The sequence below is a fragment of the Oryctolagus cuniculus genome, chromosome 7, assembly GCF_964237555.1.
Source record: "Oryctolagus cuniculus chromosome 7, mOryCun1.1, whole genome shotgun sequence".
NCBI lineage: Eukaryota > Metazoa > Chordata > Mammalia > Lagomorpha > Leporidae > Oryctolagus > Oryctolagus cuniculus.
The window spans coordinates 57,149,810-57,169,195 of record NC_091438.1 but is presented as its reverse complement, the minus strand read 5'-3'; the positions used below and the strand labels follow the sequence as shown (position 1 = coordinate 57,169,195).

The following is a 19,386-nucleotide window of genomic DNA, read 5'->3' as shown; positions in this document are numbered from 1 at the left end:
CTGTTACACACCTCTTCATAGGCAGCAATTTGATAATATTTTCTTGATAGAGAAAGGAAAGAGAATTAAGTCCATCGTCCAGCATCATGAATAATTATATGTATTATTGATGCTTGGGACGCATAAAACACGTGACTTCACAACCAGATGTGCTTGCTGTTTGTAGGACTGCTACACTTTGTCCCCTACAAACACAGGGATTCTAACGAATCCTGTTTGACATAATCCTCATCCAAAGTAAACAAACATAGCATGCAATTGCATTGCTGCATTGCTAGTGCGGGTTGAATGTCCTTACCCAGAGTGCCTGGAACTGGAAGCGTTTTGGACTTTGAATATTTTTAGAATTTGAAATAGTTGCATCTACCTAATGAGATATCTTGGCGATGGATGGGACCCAAGTCCAAACATGAAATTTATTTATTTTTCATAGACACCTTCTACATATAGCCCAGAGGTAGTTTTAAACCATTTTTAAAATAAAATACTTTTTTTAAAGGTTTATTTATTTATTTGAAAGTCAGAGTTACACAGAGAGAGAAAGAGAGGCAGAGAGAGACAGGGGTTTTCCATCCACTGGTTCACTCCCCAAATGGCCATAACAGCCAAAGCTGGGCCGATCCAAAGCCAGGAGCCAGGAGCTTCTTCTGGGTCTCCCACATGGGTGCAGGGGCCCAAGGACTTGGGCCATCTTCTACTGCTTTCACAGGCCATAGCAGAGAGCTGGGTCAGAAGTGGAACTTGAACCGGTGCCCATATGGGATGCCGGCACTGCAGGTGGTGGCTTTACTAGCTATGCCACAGCGCCAACCCCCAAATAAAATACTTTTGTGCATGAAATGAAGTTCAGGTACATTGAACCATCAGACTTGTGGTATCCTGCCAGCACTCAACGAGTTTCAGATTTGGAAGCATTTTGGATTTTTTGGGAGTTTTGAATTAGGGTTGCTCAACCAGTATCAGGGAGAACTGAACACTTAGCTATCTGGTGACTAAGCGGGAGAATTCACCGTGGAGTAACTCTGGGTGCTACACAACTCAAATCTTATTTCTCCTCCTCTGCCTCTCAAATCTGACATGCTCTTTGACCTAGCACCTTAGTGCCACGGTGTGACAGACGCTGGCACCAGGGACAAGAAGTGTTCCCGGAAGCCATGTCTGCTCTGATGTGGCTAAGAAAAACTACCTGTGCACGAAGTGACTGCAAGCCACCTAAATATCATCCACGAGAGCCCAGACCCAGTTGTATCCCCAGTTGAACTTCCCTTTGCCCACATGGCAAAAATGCCCTCAGCCACTTCAGCGCCAGCCAGCGGGAGGACAAGCGTGACCCAGGAAAAGGCTGACTTCAAGGAGAGCGCCGTCCAAGAGCTGATCTCTGTAAATTTTACAAAAACTCGTGACCGCATGGATGCATGGCCAGGGCTTCTTCCAGAACTCGTTCCCTAATGACAAAGCCTCTTTAACTTCCCGGTAAACTTGCACCTGATCTCCCCTCTGTCCTGAGCTGCCCTTGGCGCCGCGCCTGGCACACAGTAGTTGCTTTGCAAACACACGTGGAGTAAGGGAAAGTGCTGGCCGGGCTCCTCACCCAGGGACCATCTCCTCCTCCGGTCGACCTCCTCGTGTGTTTGAAAGCTGGCAATCATGGAAGAGTGGAGTGGAGTTCCTGGGGGCGATCCGGGTGGGGGAGAAGGGGACCCCTGGGGGGGATGAGCTGTCCCATTCCCTTATCACCAGGCAAATAAGCCCAAGCGGGCACCGCGGCTGCCTTCATTAGCAGCGTGACTGTCCTGGCAACCCACTCAGGGTGATTCTAATTGGCCCCAATCAGGGCAAGCCGGGTCTGGTTTTATTAGAGGTGACAGCAGCTCCGCCGGCTGCTCATGGGAAGAGCAGGTGGAAAGGTCGCATGGAAAAGGCCATTTCCAGCGCAGAGCAGTCGCACACGGGGCTCCAGACTCCCCCAGCTCTGCGCAGGATCTTGCTTGATGCAGCCCGGCCCCGGGGGCCCATTCCTATCTTTCTCTCTTTGCTGTGAGAGGGTCGACTGCAGGCCCCAACCCCCAGTTTTCTCTGCGGCCTTGGGTGTAGCAAGCATAAAAAGTCTGGGAGCCCCCAGGGCTGACTCTGGGGGTCTGCAACGCTGAGGAACAGTGTCTCAGAGCAGGCTGCAATTCCAGATGAGAGGGAGGCCTGGGAGGCGCCGCTGTAGGTGCTGGGGGATGAGAACCAAGCACCCTGGGGCTTTCTCTCTCGGCCGCCCACTCTGTGAATCCAGCGCTGATCTCCCGCACACAGCGAGTCCCTGCCCTGCCCGCACTGCCCGGCACCGGGCTCGTGACTCCTCCATCCCAGGACTCAGGGTACTGCCTGTATTTGCTCCGCCATCTGTCTCCCCAGATGTCTGCCCGCCTCTCCGTGGCGCTGACCAAGTCTTCCTGGGGTTCACAGTCTTGATTTGTTCCCCAGCACGGAGTCCGGTGCGGGAGCTGTATTTCCTGACCAACTCTCCGGAGGAGAGGAGAGGAAGACATTGGTCATGAAGAGATGAACCAATGCGGGCGCAGCGTTTTACAGCAGAAGCAGGACAGCAGGGGCAAGTGTTGGGCCAGCAGTGCGGGTGCTGCATCCCACACCGATGTTGCTGGGTTTGATCGCTAAACCTCCTCCCCATTCCAGCTTCAGGACACAGGGCGATAAATCAAGTAATGGGGGCCCTGCACCCACCTGGGAGAACTGGCTCCCAGCTTTGGCCTTGTCCCGTCTCTGGCCATTTTCAGTATTTGGGAATTGAACCAGTGAATGAGAGCTCAGTCTCTCTCTGTCTAGTCTCTCTCTCTCTCTTTGCCTCTCAAACTTTTTTAGAAAATAGCAAAGTGCTTTTAAGTTGGGCCTCTGGAGTCAGACCAGTTCAAATTCCAGCTCTACTCTGTTGTTGGTGGGGGTTAGGTTTGGCTGCAAATGCCAGAGATGCCCCCCCCCCCCCCCAACAGCGGCTTAGACAAGTGAACCCTCTGTTTCTCTTTCATGTCCAAGTCGAAGGATAAGGTCTCAGGACTGCAAGTCGATTGAGCTCTGTGGTGTCGTCTGGGACCCAGGCTTCTGCTACCTGTGACCCTGCCATTCATGGCCTTGGTCATGTCCTGGCTCTGGCCTGTCTGGCTCCTGCTGTCATGCCCTCATTCCACCAGCAGGGAGGAAAGGCGAGAAGGCTGACAATTCCAGGAAGTCGCCGGTACCACGTTTGCTCCCCTCCAGTTACCCCCAGCTGTGCACACCCAGCTTCAACAGGGTCTTAACACTAGAAGGTCACAGACTCAGCTAACGGTGGGGTCTGTTACTCTACAGGAGATCCGGTTGCAGGGGAGAGTCTCCGCTATCCTCGCTAGAGCTGTGTGACGTTGGGGAGGTGAGTTTGTCTCCTTGATGCCCAGTTTCCTCATCCAAGATAGAGGAATTCAAGGAAACACCTCAGCCAAGGGCCTGCGTCCACTAAGGGCTCCCTTACTGTTTTCCTCGGTTTGTGGCAAGGCTGGCAGGGGGCGGTCTCCTGAGAGGAGCCTGTGGACTCCGTGCAGCCTGGGAGCATCTGCATCTTTTAAAATTTTTTTAAATTAAATTTCCTTTTCTAAAAAATGATTTATTTTATTTGTTTGAAGGGCAGAGTTACAGAGAGGCAGAGGGCGAGGGTGAGGGCAAGGGAGAGGCCGGCACTGTGGCTCAGTGGGTTAATGCCCTGGCCTGAAGTGCCGGCATCCCATATGGGCGCCGGTTCTGGTCCCAGCTGCTCCTCTTCTGATCCAGCTCTCTACTGTGGCCTGGGAAAACAGTGGAGGATGACCCAAGTCCTTGGGCGCCTGCACCCGCATGGGAGACCTGGAGGAAGCTCCTGATTCCTGGTTTCGGATCGGCGCAGCTCTGGCCGTTGTGGCCATCTGGGGAGTGAACCAACGGATGGAAGACCTCTCTCTGTGTCTCTACCTCTCTCTATAACTCTGCCTGTCAAATAAAATAAATCTTTAAAAAAGAGAGAGAGAGGGGTCTTCCATCCACTGGTTCACTCCCCAATTGGCCGGAGCTGAGCTGATCTGAAGCCAAGAGCTGGGAGCCTCTTCCGGGTCTCCCACGTGGGTACAGGGGCCCAAGGACTTGGGGGCCATCTTCTACTGCTTTCCTAGGCCATATCAGAGAGCTGGATTTGAAGTAGAGCAGCCGGGACTCCAACTGGTGCCCTTATGGGATACTGGTACCACAGGCGGCAGCTTTACCCACTAGGCTATAGTGCTTAAGAGTACCACTTACTGGGGCTGGCGCCATAGCTCACTTGGTTAATCCTCCGCCTGCGGCGCCGGCATCCTATGTGGGCGCTGGTTTGAGTCCCAGATGCTCCTCTTCCAGTCCAGCTCTCTGCTATGGCCCAGAAGGGCAGTGGAGCATGGCCCAGGTGGTTGGGCCTCTGCACCGACATGGGAGACCAGGAGGAGGTACAGTGCCAACCGTGACGGCCATTTGGGGAATGAACCAAATGGAGGGAAGAATCATCGGAGGGAAGACCTTTCTCTCTGTCTCTCTCTCTCACTGTCTATAACTCTACCTGTCAAATAAATTAAAAAAAAAAAAAGATTACCACTTACTAGCCCTGTGACTCGATTAGTTACATTTATTTATTTATTTATTTTTGACAGGCAGAGTTAGACAGTGAGAGAAAGAGACAGAGAGAAAGGTCTTCCTTTTCTGTTGGTTCACCCCCGAAATGTCCACCACAGCCGGTGCGCTGCGCCGATCCGAAGCCAGGAGCCAGGTGCGGGTGCAGGGCCCAAGCACTTGGGCCATCCTCCACTGCCTTTCCGGGCCACAGCAGAGAGCTGGACTGGAAGAGGAGCAACTGGGACAGAATCCAGTGCCCCGACCAGGACCAGAACCCCGGGTGCTGGCGCCGCAGGCGGAGGATTAGCCAAGTGAGCCGCCGCTGGCCTCGATTAGTTACTTGACCTTTCTGTGCCTCAGTTTTCTTTTCTGCAGAATGGGGATAACAAGAACCCCTTCTTCCTAGGGCTGTTTGGAGGACTGTTGAGACATTGTTTAAAGAGCTTAGCTTAGGGGACCTGTGTTGTTGTGTAGCAGGTAAAGCCGCTGCCTGCAGTGCCAGCATCCCATATTGGCACCAGTTCCAGTCCCAGCTGCTCCACTTCTGATCCAGCTCTTTGCTGTGGCCTGGGAAAGCAGAAGATGGCCATGTCCTTGGGCCCCTACACCTACATGGGAGACCCGGAAGAAGCTCCTGACTCCTGGCTTTGGATTGGCGCAGCTCTGGCCGCTGTGGCCAATTGGGGAGTGGACCAGTGGATCGAAGACCTCTCTCTCTCTCTCTCTCTCCCCCACCCCCTCTCTCTGCCTCTCAAATAATAAACAAATAAATCTATTTTTTAAAAAAGAAAAACTTAGCTTAGGACCTAACAATACATATTTGATCAGTATGGGCTTCTTTTGTTACCAGTGAGGATAAGTCCTGAGCAACCTTGAGATGAACCATAAAGAGGATGACAGAGAAGTTTCCGTAAGATCCTGCTCAGCAACCAGACTTCAAAATTCAACCCGTTCCAGGGGGCGGGACTGAGGCTGTAACCAGGAGGCAATAAATGAACTTGGCCTACAGTGACTGCATTAGTATGCTTGCATTTTGAATTCTCTCCAAATAGAACTGACCTTAAAAGCAACGGGAACATCCTCTGCCTTCCTGCTTGTGTTTGCTTCTCAAAGCTGTTAGCAATTCTCATCTCCAGGGTGCTCTTCCTGAGGGGATGGGGCAAGAAGCTCCAGGGTGAGGGCTCCCACTTGGCCCCCAGCAGGAGCTGGGCTGGGGGCTCTGCCCAGGCTGTGCCCTGCCTGTCTCCTCAGGCAAAGGTGCAGAGAAGCAGAAGATAAGCCAGGGTCCGGTCTGCCAGACTGCAGCTTGAAGAAACAAGCACGACACATACTTTCTCCTGGGATTGGTGCTTAGGGCTCCAGTGGATCCTGGTTTCTTTCCGAAGACCCAGGCTTCTAGGAGGAGAGCGGGTTGGAGGCGCCGAACCTCCCCAGGTAGCACATTGTTGGTTCTGTTTCTTACAGGAGCCAAACGTGAACCCTCTGCCATTTACCCTTGGTGTTCCCAGGCTACTCCCACTTCGGCACCAGCTGAGCCACTGCCAGGGGTCCTTGAGAGAGGGGAAAGCCAGGGTGGGACAATGGTGGCCCCCAGGGTGCCCTTCCCGCCTAGGCTTTCTACCCTGTTGACCGTCGCCTGCCGTGGGCTGTCTTGGGCAACCCACCCGTAAATGGAACCCCTGTATGATACCAGAAAACCTCCAGCTAAATCAAGAATCTGCTGCACTTCTGCAGTTTGCAAGAGGATGGCTCACTTGAAGCGAGAAATTGGAAGCAACCTAAATGACTAAGGAAAGGAGAATGGATGTGCAAATGATGGTTTCATTGCCCCAAGTGATATTATGCTGCCATTAAAAAATATCATCAGGAAGATTAGGTGGTGACTTGGAAAAATGCTTATATCCTGGTGCTAAATGAAAACATAAAATCTCATCTTTGCCATAACTGCAAGAGTTATATGTGCATGTGGACAAGGACGGAAAGGAACACCACAAAAGGGGGAAAAAAAGAATCCCTGGAATTTGCTAGTCTGCTTTCTTATGTTGATATCAACTTTTCCATCAAAATTCTCAGGAAAAGACAGGACAATTTTAAATTGAAAAGCAAGCCTGGGAGGAACCCTGTTCCTTGGTCAGTTCTCCTCCCAGCAGGCAGAGACAGATGAAAGTGGCCGCTGAGGGATGGACTCACTCCCTCCCCCTGCGGAGAGGCCTGGAAACAACTTAGAATTCTTCAGGAGTGCAGGCTCAATGGAGTGGGCTTTAGAGGTGGGGCCACTTCCTATTCTGTACCAGGAAGGAAGCCGCCAGGAAGGCCTTAACTCTGGGTGTACGAAATCATCAGTTAACAACTACCTGGAATTTCAGGAGCCATTTCAATATCATCCCTCCCCCACTGTGTAAGCCTGGATGTATCAGATTAGGGGACCCCCATCGTAATCTACCTCTAAATGGCTGATGGTAGGTGGGCGTGGCAGCACAGTGGGTTAAACAGCCACCTGGGACCCAGCACCCCACGTTGGAGTCCCTGGGATCAAGTCTCACCTCCACTTTTTTTTTTTTTTTTTTTGACAGGCAGAGTGGACAGTGAGAGAGAGAGACAGAGAGAAAGGTCTTCCTTTGCCGTTGGTTCACCCTCCAATGGCTGCCGCGGCCGGCGCGCTGCGGCTGGCGCACCGCGCTGATCTGATGGCAGGAGCCAGGAGCCAGGTGCTTTTCCTGGTCTCCCATGGGGTGCAGGGCCCAAGCACCTGGGCCATCCTCCACTGCACTCCCTGGCCACAGCAGAGGGCTGGCCTGGAAGAGGGGCAACCGGGACAGAATCCGGCGCCCCAACTGGGACTAGAACCCGGTGTGCCGGCGCCGCTAGGCGGAGGATTAGCCTAGTGAGCCGCGGCGCCGGCCTCACCTCCACTTCTATCCAGCTTCCTGCCAATGTGCACTCAGGGAGGTGGCAGGTGATAGCTCAAGTACTTGGGTCCCTGCCACCCATGTGGGTGATGGGCAAGGAGTTCCTGGCTCCTGGCTTCAGCCTGGGAGAGCCCCAACTGATGTGGGCATCTGGGGAGTGAACCAGCAGATCAAAGAGCTCTCACTCTCTATCTTTCTCTCTTTGTTGCTCTGCCTTTCAAATACATTTAAAAAAATAAAATATAGGGGCCAGCACTGTGGCATAGTGGGTTAAAGCCCTGGCCTGCAATGCCGGCATCCCATATGGGCACTGGTTTGAATCCTGGTTACTCCACTTCCAATCCAGCTCTCTTCTGATGCACCTGGGAAAGCCCTAGAAGATGGCCCGAGCACTTGGGCCCCTGCACCCGTGTGGGAGACCTGGAAGAAGCTCCTGGCTCCTGGCTTCAGATCGGCCCATCTCTGGCTGTTGCAGTTATTTGGGGGAGTGAACCAGCAGATAGAGGACCTCTCTTTCTGTCTCTCCTTCTGTCTATAACTCTGCCTCTCAAGTAAATAAATAGATCTTTAAAAAGGAAAGAGAGAAAGAGAGAGAGAGAAGGAAGGAAGGAAGGAAGGAAGGAAGGAAGGAAGATAAATGGCTGATGGACAGCCAGACATGAAAACAATGGTGCTGGGCAGTTTGCAAATAGGAATGAGGGTCCGTGGGAAAGAAGGTGGGAGGTAGGATTGGGAAGTATGGTTCAAGCCAAGGCTCTGCCCCTCGGGAGCAGCATGACTTTAGGCTACAGAGCTTCTTCGTCTCCGTTTTCTTATCGGTAAAACAGGGACCACCTGCTACTGGATTGTTGTGGACACTGTTTATGTGAGAGCATGAGAGAAAGCTCTGTGATCTGTCAAGCACCTGTATTTGTCTGCTGGGCCATCATCACCAAAGTCCCCAGATGGGCCGACTAGAACAGCGGGAGTTCATTTTCTCACAACTCCAGAAGCCGGAAGTCTGGGACTAAGGTGTCAGTGGGGCTGGCGGCTTCTGAGTCCACCCTGCCTCAGTCTTCACACGGTTTCTCCTCCATGTCTGCATCTTCAAAAAAAAAAAAAAAAAAAAGACTGATTAATTTATTTGAATGGCAGAGAGAGAGAGAGAAAGGAAGAGAGAGGAAGAGAGGGAGGGAGAGCGGTCCTCCATCTATTGTTTCACACCCCAAAGGGCTGCCATGGCCAGGGCTGGGGCAGGCTGAAGCCAGGAGCTTGGAATTGTATTCTGGTCTCCCACGTGAGTGGCGGTGGGTCCAGCACTGTGTCCATCTTCCACTGCCTCCTTGGTACATTAGCAGGGAGCAGGATGGAAAGGAGGCTAGCCAGGACCCCAAAAGCATTCCCGTGTGGCTGCCGGCAGCACAAGCCACGGCTTAACCTGCTGTGCTACAACGCTGGCCCCTGTGTCTGCGTCCATGTCCATCTTTAGGGGACACTAATTAGTGTGCTGGACTTGGGCCCACTCTGCTGACCTCACTTAACTTTGTTGCCTGTCTTCGAGACCCTGTCTCCACATATGGTCCGTCACATTCTGCAGGAGCAGGGTGCGGGACTTCAACACGCGAATCTGCGGGGGACACAACTCAACAGAAGACACTACAGTATAAATATCATCCGGGACTTGGCCAGAGAGGCCCGAGATGGGCGTGTGAACACCGTGGGAAACGCCCTTGCTGCTTCCAGGTCTGCACGGGGACACAGGCGGGAGAGCTCCCCGCCAGCACTGTGGGGTCGCGCTGCCTCCGGCCTCGTTCAGCAGATCCGCGGGCTGCCTCCCCCTGGGGTGTGCTCTGCTTTCTATGGAGGAGACAAGTGTCAGCTCTCAGCAGCTGCTAACTCAGGGAGCGGCAGCGGCGGCTGGTGGGCATTTGTCTTGGTTGAAGTGTGTGAGTGTCTTCAGGAACAGCCATCCGGGTCCTTCAAGCAGCTCTTAACAGATAAGGATAAACTGATAGGGAAGCCAAGACACTTTGCCTCCCAATTGTGCACTCCAGCTCTGCCGAGCACTGATCACGGCCTCCTGGGTGCCTGGGCGCCGGAAGGAACCCACAGCTTCCCTGGTGCGGCTCGGAGCAGCTCAGCTGAAGGAAGCGAGGCTGTCTGGGCTGTGATGTTATCTGGGCTCTTTCCAGCAATAAGGAAGAGACGGGCCCAGCTTACCTGCAGGCTGTCCTCAAGTGGCACAGACACCTGTTGTCTCAATCACGCAGTCACCCTGGGTTCCCAGTGCGTGGTGGGAGTGGGGGGAGGGCTCATTGTTTTTCTTGGAAACTCAGATTCCGGCTTAAGGCCAACAGGTTGATCCACTTTCTGTAATCTCGATCTAGTTTGTGTCAGTGTGCCGCCTTCCACAATGGAGCTCTCCCAGTGACTAGAAGTATTTTCTGGAAATAAAACCCCACTTTCCTTTGGTAAAGCCATTCCATGTGGTTCCCCTGGCTCAAGGCCCACTGAGGGACATGGCTTCTCCTCTACCCTCCGCTTTTGTTCGGACTTGCAAAACGAGAGCCTGTCCCCATGCCAAGGTCTTAATGATGCCTTTCTCACTCCCTCTCCAAGGTAATAACAGAGTCACCTCTGAACATTTGATCCGCGGTATCCTCTGCTTCCTTCTGCACACCGGGCACTTGTCTTGTTTCTCCTCTGTGTGTCGGCCCCGCAGGTTGGGCTTCTCCCCCTGCCACGTGAGGCAGCAGGAGGATTTGGACAGGAGCCCAACCAGTATCCTTTCCTTAATATTTTTGTTTGTGCTACTGTCAAATAGCATTTTCTTAAAGGTTGCTTCCTGTCCTATCTTGGGAGCAGATAAAAAAAAATGACTCTGTGTCTTCTGCCCTATCTGTATAAAATGCCTTTTATAATTGATGAAGATGTACCATGCACCTGCTTATCCAGGTCAAGAGCTGGGAACCTTTCTCCAGGCTGTGTTCAGCCTCTGGCCCCACAGTGATGCGAATACAAAGTAGTCTTCAGTGCAGGTGCTCAGCACACAGGCTGCAACCCCAGTGCCGCGCGTGTCGTGTAGCGAGACTCTTCACTTTGTGCTGCGGCTCCTGGGAGTCCGGCTACCAAGGACAGGACCTGGATGAGGATGCCTGCGCTCTGCCCTTCGGTTTTCCCTAAGAGTTAGCAACACTTACCGCTTGCTAAGGGTCTGTTCATGTGCCAGAGACTGTAAGTGCTTGACACACGTTCCATCTGCCAAAGTTCGGGCGAGTTTTATGGGGTGGAGAATATTATTTCTGTCTATAAGTGAACAAGTTCAGAGATGTTGAGGGAATAACTGAAGAAATTACAAGGCTCGCATGAAGCCAGGCGTGGCTCTGGGCTTTTGAGGGCTGGCAGGGAGCTGCTGCGTGGCTTCAGACCCCTGGAAGTTAGGAAACAGAGACCCTGATTGGGGCTCCAGGAAGGGGGCCGGTGTGAGAGCCTCCTGAAATCCCAGCTGTCCAGAGGGAGGCAGCTCACCTCCCAGGGCAGACACACCCCAGTGTGGTGGCAGGGAAGGGATGCATCACCTTCTTTAACAGCCGCTGTGCTAATCTAATGATTTTGTTGACTCCATTGGTTTATGTAACTTGGTCCCCATGGGTCTTACAAGATGGGGGCCTGGGGTAAAACTATCGTTTTATTCTTTTTTTTCCCCCCAGGCATTAGCTATACTACCCAAAGCAAAGACATCCATAAAACACAGCCCGAGCCCCTGCGGACAGTAAGCAGAGGTTCCAATCCTTCCCCAGTCCCACGGGTGAGTTAAATTCTGGAATGGCTCTGAGTCATCGACATGTCAGTAAAATGTCAGTGGTGGGGTAGACAAGCGTTGCAGTGCAGACACTGAGATCTGAAGCCAAAGCCTGGTTTAATTGTTTTGCTGAGTATAGGGAAGCCAGCAAGCAGATGCCGGGCCCAGGAGGGGTTAGGAACTGTCAACGATCTTGATTTTTCAACTTTGAGAGTCTTGTAGCATTGCAGACTCCATGTCAGAGACGGAAGCAGAAATGTGCCAAGGGGAATATCTAGGGAGCACTGGGGTCCAGGCTTTCCTGGGGGAGGTGAGCTGCAGGGCAGGACCGAGCCCCGCTAGCATCACTGGCCAGTGGAAATTCCTTCTGGTGAATTAGTGCTGATGGCTCTCATCAAGATCCATTTTATTTATTTGAAAGGCAGAGTAACAGAGAGGGGAGACACAGAGAGAGATCTTCCACCTGCTGATTCACTCCCCAGAAGGCCACCATAGCCAAGGTTGGGCCAGGCCACATCGGAGAGCCCAGAACTCCAGCCAGGTCTCCCACACGGGTGCAGAGGACCAAGCAGTTAGGCCATCCTCTGCTGCCTTCCCAGGGAGCTGGGAAGTAGGGAGCTGGATTGAAAATGGAGCAACCAGGACTCAAACAGGTGCCTGCATGGGATGCCAGCATTGCAGGCAGTGGCTTAACTCACTATACCACAGCACAGGCCCTCCACCCCACTTTTAATTCTTATCCTGGCCCGCACACGACTTGATGCAAACTGGAAAAAGAAGTGTCCCTGGGCAGGCGCAGTAGGCGGTAGGCCACATGGCCTGCTGAGCAGGCCCCGGAAAATGCCAGACCCAACCGCCAGAGCCCATGAATCCAGCCCAGCCATGGATGTGAGGATTTCGGAGCAGGGACAGTGATGTGACCTGATGCTGGCAGGGCAGCAGAATAGATGGCAGAAACTGTCAGGAACTCCTAGAGCCGAGGCCTTGGGAATGGCAGGCAGGAGGAAGGGAGGGAGGGGCGGGAGTAGAGGATAATAATGGTGTATGTCCGAGATCTGGGAGATCAGCTTTACCTATGTTCACTCCATGACAGTTCGCTCCGTCCTCCATTCAGAACACATATATCGAGCTGCTTCTGAATGCCAGACACATGGCAGGGCGATGAGAAGACAACATGGAAGCACCGGCTACCACTTGTCGCGCTGGGGTAGACGGGGTCCCGGCTGTGTGCGGGAGGGCTCAGGAGCTAATAGCGGGGAGAAGTGAGGATGGCCCCGCGTTACTGCGTGGGGAGAAGAGGGCTCTCTGCCACGACACGGAACGCAGGTGCCGCAGACTGAGCTGAAGATTACAAAAGAAGCGGGTGTGGCGGAGGGGAGATAGGAATTCAGCACTGGACACGAGTGATGAGACACGTTGCCAGAAGGCGGGCCTGGAGGACAGGGCTTCCTGCTCACTCTGTCCAGCTCTGCATCCCCAGATTCCACAAGAGCGCTTAGCCCATGTGAGGTGCTCAGTGAAGGTAGCTGGAATGCGCGTGCAGCCAGATGAGGAGGTTCCCCCACGGGAGCCCTGGCGCATTGCTCCACTTCGCGCTGATGCTGCACTTAGTACTTACTGCATCCTGTGCCCTCCACACCCCAACACAGAGCAGAGCGTTCATGAACTGCACCTGTCACATGGCATGTGCCCAGTCAATATTTATTATTGCAGATAGACATATTATATTACTAATAATACTAATCAAGATAGTATCAATAGCATAGATATTAGAGATGGATGGGCCGGTAATAGGTAATACGCCAAAGTTCTCATGGGGAGGTGGGATTAATAATGACATTGCCTATCAGACAGCAGAAATCCACATACTCCTTCACTCCCGCCTGCCACCTCGGCCCTCCTCTCTTTCCCCATGAGACCTGTGATCTCCTGCACTACCCGAACTGCTCACCTGTAGTGCTCAGCCCGCGCACCCTGGAAACAAGACGAAAGCCTGGCAGCTCCCCGGCGGTGGTCTTCGAGCCCCGCCTTTGTGGGACCAGTTAATTCTGCCACAGATGGAGCTGAAGCCCAGGCAGGGTCTGGAACCACAGGTTTGGAGGCCACGGGAGTGCAGTAGGGGGTATAGAGAGAGAGAGGGAGGAGGAGAAAGGTATTTTTGAGAAAGATGGGAACGAACACATCCTGCTTCCAGAGGGCCGTGCATTCCAGTTTCCTGGGCTGTGTGTCCTGCCAGTCATGGCGATGTCGGAGAGAAGTCAGAGCTTCAGGAACAAAGCACGCAACAGAAGAAAGTTCCTGCCATGCCCCTCAAATGGGCCCTCTGCTCTATTGATTATAAAATAATTTCAGTTCCCAGAATGGACCATGTTCCTTATTAACTATTTTCATCCATCTATCCTTCCTTCCTCCCATCCACCCACCCACCCATTCATCCATCCATCTATCCATCCATCCACCCATCCATCTTTCCTTCTGTCCATCCATCCACCAATCCATTAATCCATCCACTCACCCCTCCACCCATTCACCCATCCACCTGTCCTTCCTTCTATCCATCCATGCACCACCCAACAGGCCCAGTTCCATAGCCATGTCCACACTGATGGGTTTTGTTATGGCAGCACCGACTTGCAGACACCAAAACCATTGTTAAGACATCACTTGCCCCCATCAGACTAAGGTCCTTGAAGGCAGGGACAGAGTGTTGGCCTCTGTCTCACCTTGAAGGCCCCAGCGAGACTCGGCTGGGCCTCCTGAGGCTGAGTCGCCGGCCTACACCAGCACTGCAGACACCCCTGACCCTGCACTGTTTGCACACATCGGAGCCACATATGCTGGGGCAGCGCTGCAGGGACACAAGGCTCAGAGACAGGAGAAGCAATGGCTTCACGCAAGCCCAGAGGGAGCCACGAGGAAACAGGGCAAGGCCTCTGGGAAGACCGCTCCAGCGGCCACCAAAGCAAGGCCGGATCCCCGCCCACGTGCTGCCTTTCCTCTGTTGGCGACTGCCCCGCCAAATGCACTTCAAGGTCGTCCTCGCTCGTCCCTCACATTCCCTGACCTGCAGCTCCGGCTATTGCAGCCATCTGGGGAGTGAACCAGTGGATGGAAGACCTCTCTCTCCCTCTCTCTCTCTGTCTCTGTCTGTCTGTCTCTCTCTGAAACTCTGCCTTTCAAATAAATAAATATTAAAAAAAGAAGAAGAACAAATGAGAAAACCTTCATAATATGCCTGATGCAGCATCTGGAAGGCTCTAGGTGCTCAAGTCAGCTGTCCCCCCCCCACCCACCCACTCCCGGCTCTCTGACTTCTTGCATTTCATGGTCAAATCCTTGAGGTTTTCTTCGAACATCCATGGCTGCAAACCATCCACTGCTGAAAGCCCTCAAGGAGGAGTACAATGCATCGTGAGGAATTTCTGGGGACATGAAAGTGCTGTCACTTTTGTATACTCATGTGTAACCATCAATCAGCCTTCGAGAAAAGCGGGCTTGCAGAGCTGAGCAGGCGCCGCCAGCTTCCTTCCGCTTCCCCAGATTGAATTTTATTATATTAAAAGCAGAACAATGAGCCTGATTTTCCTCCTAGGACACTAAAGAAGACAAATTAGCCAAAAGGAAACTCTGTTGAAATGTATTTAGTCCTTGAGATCCTGAACCCCAAGATGGAGCCTGGCGTGTGACCTTGAGACGCCACGGACGTGCTCATGGCTGGATCCCCGCCTGCTGTGGTCACAGCTGGGTCAGCAGCACGGGAGCCCCAGGCCAGTGCGGGCCTGAGCAGCAGAGCAGCACATGTAAAATTAGAGTGACCCTGGACACGCTGCCTCCTGGACCGCACACGCTGCTGCAGGACTCGCTGCCGCCTGGGCTGTGAGGTCTGTCACCCAGTGTGGCCCGGTTCAACTCAACAAACTCAGCTGGACAAGGCCGTGGTGGGGAGGGGGCGCCCCAAGACCACTACAGCATGGTCCCCACCCTCTTGAGTCATGAAGCATGGCCAGATGGGAGGTTCTTTTTCTTTTGTTTTCCTCTTCTTTCTTTTCCTTCTTGGGATTTTTATTTGAAAGATAGAGTGACAGAGAGAGGGGGGGAGCCAGAGAGAGAGAGGTATCGTCCCTCTGCTGATTCACTCCCCAGTGGCCACAATGGATGGTGCTCAGCTGGTCCAAAGCCCGAGCCAGGAGCTCCATCCCAGTCTCTCACATGGGTGGTAGGAGCCCAGGTACTTTCCCCACTGCTTTCTCAGGTGCATTAGTAGGGATCTGGGTCAAAAATGGAGCAACTGGGACTAGAACCAGTACTCATACGGGGTGCTGGTGTCACAGGTGGTAGCTTAACCCCCTGCACCATTGTGCCAGCCCCTAGATGAAAGGGTTAATTTTTTGGTGCCAGTGGAAGTCAGGGAAGTATGGGCCACTGAACAGAAGGTTTCCACACACGAGAAACAAAATAAGGTGACAGAGGAAGCCAGTTCCATCCAGCCGTGTGAGGTCTCACACACTCAGGGATGTGTTCCTGCTCATATGGCGTAGAGCAGATCCTAGTGGTGGTGGCCGGGGGTCTGGAAACTCTATGACATTGCTGATGACTCCCAGGCAGAGCTGGGGGTCAGGCATTCCAGGCGCAGGGTACAGCAGGAGTAAACGCCTGGTGACAGAGTGTGTAGGTGTGCCAGGGAACAGAAGAAGCAAGGAAGGGCAGGGCTTGGTGGCAAGCAGTATGCACTTGTAGCTGGGTCCCTGCTGGCTTGCAGCGGCTTGCCTGTCCTCTCAGACAGGCCCCTGGCACTGGGAAGGGAGCCCTTGGCATTGATGGAGGCCCTTAGCAGCAGCGAAGTGAGTGGGCTGAGGGCAGCAGGAAAGAGCCTGGAAAAGGGGTGCTTGCAGCAGCTCCATTGCGTGTCAAGAGGACAGCGTGGGGGGAGTTCAGGCTGCAGAAAGGAGCCCACCTGTGGCAGCTGGTGCTCCTGGATGAGGCCACTTCACCTGCCAGCCACTCCGTTACTCTGATGGAACAAGTTTCTGGCACAATTGTCAGCAAGAAAAAATTAATGCTCAGAGATGCCCTAAGGGCTCATGGATATGTTCCAGACATACTCTTCCTTGCTCCATGGTGGGGCAGTCGGCTACTTTCCCCTTGGTGGTCCCCATCAGATGTCCACAGGAAAACCATAACTTGACATTGATGACCTGAGTGTGCCAGCTCTGTGTTAGTTTAGGTCCCAAGGGGAGACCCAGCTTCATCCCCAGATTAGGTTTAGGTCAAAATTGGGGCCATCGTGGAATCTAGGTGAGCCCAGAATGATCACAGGCCCGGTACCAGATGAGCCTGCCAGGGTTCCTGGAACTGGCTATGGAAAATATGCCCCAGAGGCAGGAGCCCAGCCTCCCAGTTTGGGTCAGACACAATAGCCTAGTCAGCGGCGAAGGGTGATTGAGGTTTGCTACTATGCAGGCCTCTGAGACAAGGTTTCAGGATTGAGATCAGATGAGCAGAAGAGGGGTGGGCGTGTAACCTACTGGTTAAGACATCAGTTAAAATGCCTGCATCCCATGTTCAAGTGCCTGGGTTCAAGTCCTGGCTCTGGCTCCTGACTCCAGCTTCCTGCTAATGCAGACCTTGGGAGGCAGCAGTGATGGTTTAAGTGATTGGCTGTTTCCCACCTCTGACTTCATCCCAGCCTAGTCCTGGCCACCGTGGGCATCTGGGGAGTAAATCAGTGGATGGGAGTTCTCTCTGTGTCTCTGCCTCTGAAATAGATAAATAATTAAAAAAAAAAAAAAACCACAAAACTAGCCAGCAAGAGTAACAGCAGCCAGATTTATGGAAGACTGGGTGTGGGAGCGAGGCCATGCCCGGGCACCTGATCCAGGGTGGGCGTGGGGAGGCATCCAGAGGATCATTTAACCACTGAGTCTGTTCTCACCTATAAGGTGGCCAGGGTAGTGCTGACTCCACCATAGGCGTCAAATAAATGCCCATTTTTCTCCCTTCTCCTTTAGAAGAATTTTCAGTGGCTGTGTGGATTTTCTGAAGCTTTATGTAAATTTGTGTGAAGTGACATTCACTGAAATCACTCACCTGGATGATCCCTCTAATTCCACCTGCAGCTTCAGTAAAATTGAAATTTAAATCGTGCATTTTATTTAATGGTACAACGTAGTTGTCAGGAAAAAAGAAGAGATAGTGAGAGAGAGAGAAACCTTGTGTTAAGAAAAAAAGACACTGACACTGAAAATAACTATTTGAAGGGTTAAAGGGTTTTGTTAAATGGGCTCTTATCCTTACCAAAAAAGACAAATTTTAAGCCAAAGATTTGGATTCAAATCAAGTTTTGGAAGAACAAATGCCAGATTCTATATTGAAATATTTTTATCCTATGATTTTTCCCAGCTATTTCTTTTTTTTTTAAAGATTTATTTATTTATTTGAAATACAGTAATAGAGACAATGGGGAGAGAGAGAGAGAGAGAGAGAGAGAGAGAGAGAGAGAGACAGGCGCCGTGGCTCACTAGGCTATTGGGCCATCTTCCACTGCTTTTCCAGGCCACAGCAGAGAGCTGGATCAGAAGTGGAGCAGCCTGGACTCAAACTGGTGCTGTGATGTGGGATACCTGCATTGCCAGGCCCAAGTCAGGAACCTGGAACTCAATCTAGGTCTCTTGTGTGGGTAGCAGGGACCCAAAACTTGAACCATCATCTGCTGCCTCCCAGGGTGTACATTAGCAGGAAGCTGGGATCAGGAGTGGAGCCAGGACTCAAAGGCAGGACTCCAGTAAGAACCATGGATATCCTGGCTAGTGTCACCCACTGCACCAAATACCTACCCCAAGATCAGATTTTGGTGTAGCAAAATCTACCGACGCTTTCTGAATTTTGAACATCATAAATATCTCTCCATGCCTAAATTATTAAAAAGTCCACCTATTTTTTCTACTTTTATGATTCAGTTCTTATATGAAATTTTGATGACATTTCTGGATTTTATTTTTATATAAAAATTAAGTTTGAATCAGGTATACTTTTCCCAAATGGCTAACCAGTGTTTTTCACCACTGTTTCTTGAATAATCCATCTCTTCTCTATTGACTTGAAATGATACTTTTATAATGTACTTAATTCCCATATATACTGGGAATTATATATAAAGTTTTTTTCTTTTTTTAAATATTTATTTATTTATTTGAGAGGCATAGATATGGAGAGAGAGGAGAGGGAGAGAGATCTCCAGTTCACTCCTGAAATGGCTGCAACTGCTGGGGCTGGGCTAGGCTGAAACCAAGAGCTTCTTCCGGGTCACCTATGTGGGTTCAGGGGCCCAAGCACTTGGGCCATCCTCCATTGCCTTCTCAGGTGCATTTAACAGGGAACTGGATCAGAATTGGAACAGCCAGGACTCAAACTGGTGCCCATGCGGGATGCCTGCACTGCAGGTGGAAGCTTAAACTTTTACATCACAATGCCCGCCCCAGTGTCTAGAAGTTTGATCATTTTTTCCATGATCTGTCCATCACAGCTTTAGTGATTGGAACTTTTAAAGACATTTTAATATTTAGTAAGTCAATTTTGCATACTAATTTTGGGGAAAATAGAATTATATCTTTTCTGAACAAAGCACTTTGTAAAATAATATTTAAAAGTCAACAGCTGGGACAGATGTTTGCTGCAGTGGCTAAGACTCTGTGTCGCTGTATTCCATGTGAGAGTACCTGGGTTTGAGTCTCAGCTCTGCATCCGAATCCAGCTTTCTTCTAATGGGCACTCTGCGAAGCAGCAGGTGACAGCTCAAGTACTCGGGTCTCGCTGCACACATGGGAGACCTGGATTGAGCCTGGCCAAGCCTTGGCTGTTGCAGGCATTTGGGGAGTGAACAGGCAGATGGAAGATCTGTCTCAGTCTCCATCTCTGCCTTTCAAGTAAAATGAAAATAAATAAAGTATTAAAAATTAAAATTCAAAAATCAAATGTTGTATAGAGTGAGGGAGGAAGAGAAAGAAGAGAGAAGGAGGGATAGGAAGAGGAACAGAGGGAGGGGTGCTT

The 19,386-nt window shown here is 51.8% G+C and overlaps 2 long non-coding RNA genes across 2 annotated transcripts in view; one reads left to right on the top strand and one right to left on the bottom strand.

Annotated features, from left to right (window-relative positions):
• The window catches only part of LOC127493688 (uncharacterized), a 51,697-nt gene extending 46,062 nt beyond the window's left edge, over window positions 1-5,635 (top strand). Inside the window, exons 4-5 of the long non-coding RNA XR_011390519.1 lie at window positions 3,352-3,412; window positions 5,501-5,635. This is a non-coding gene — a long non-coding RNA (uncharacterized lncRNA). The remainder of the gene's footprint in view (window positions 1-3,351; window positions 3,413-5,500) is intronic.
• Window positions 5,636-8,404: 2,769 nt separating this feature from the next.
• Window positions 8,405-19,386, bottom strand: part of LOC127493406 (uncharacterized) — a 46,426-nt gene continuing 35,444 nt past the window's right edge. Inside the window, exon 4 of the long non-coding RNA XR_007923504.2 lies at window positions 8,405-8,643. This is a non-coding gene — a long non-coding RNA (uncharacterized lncRNA). The remainder of the gene's footprint in view (window positions 8,644-19,386) is intronic.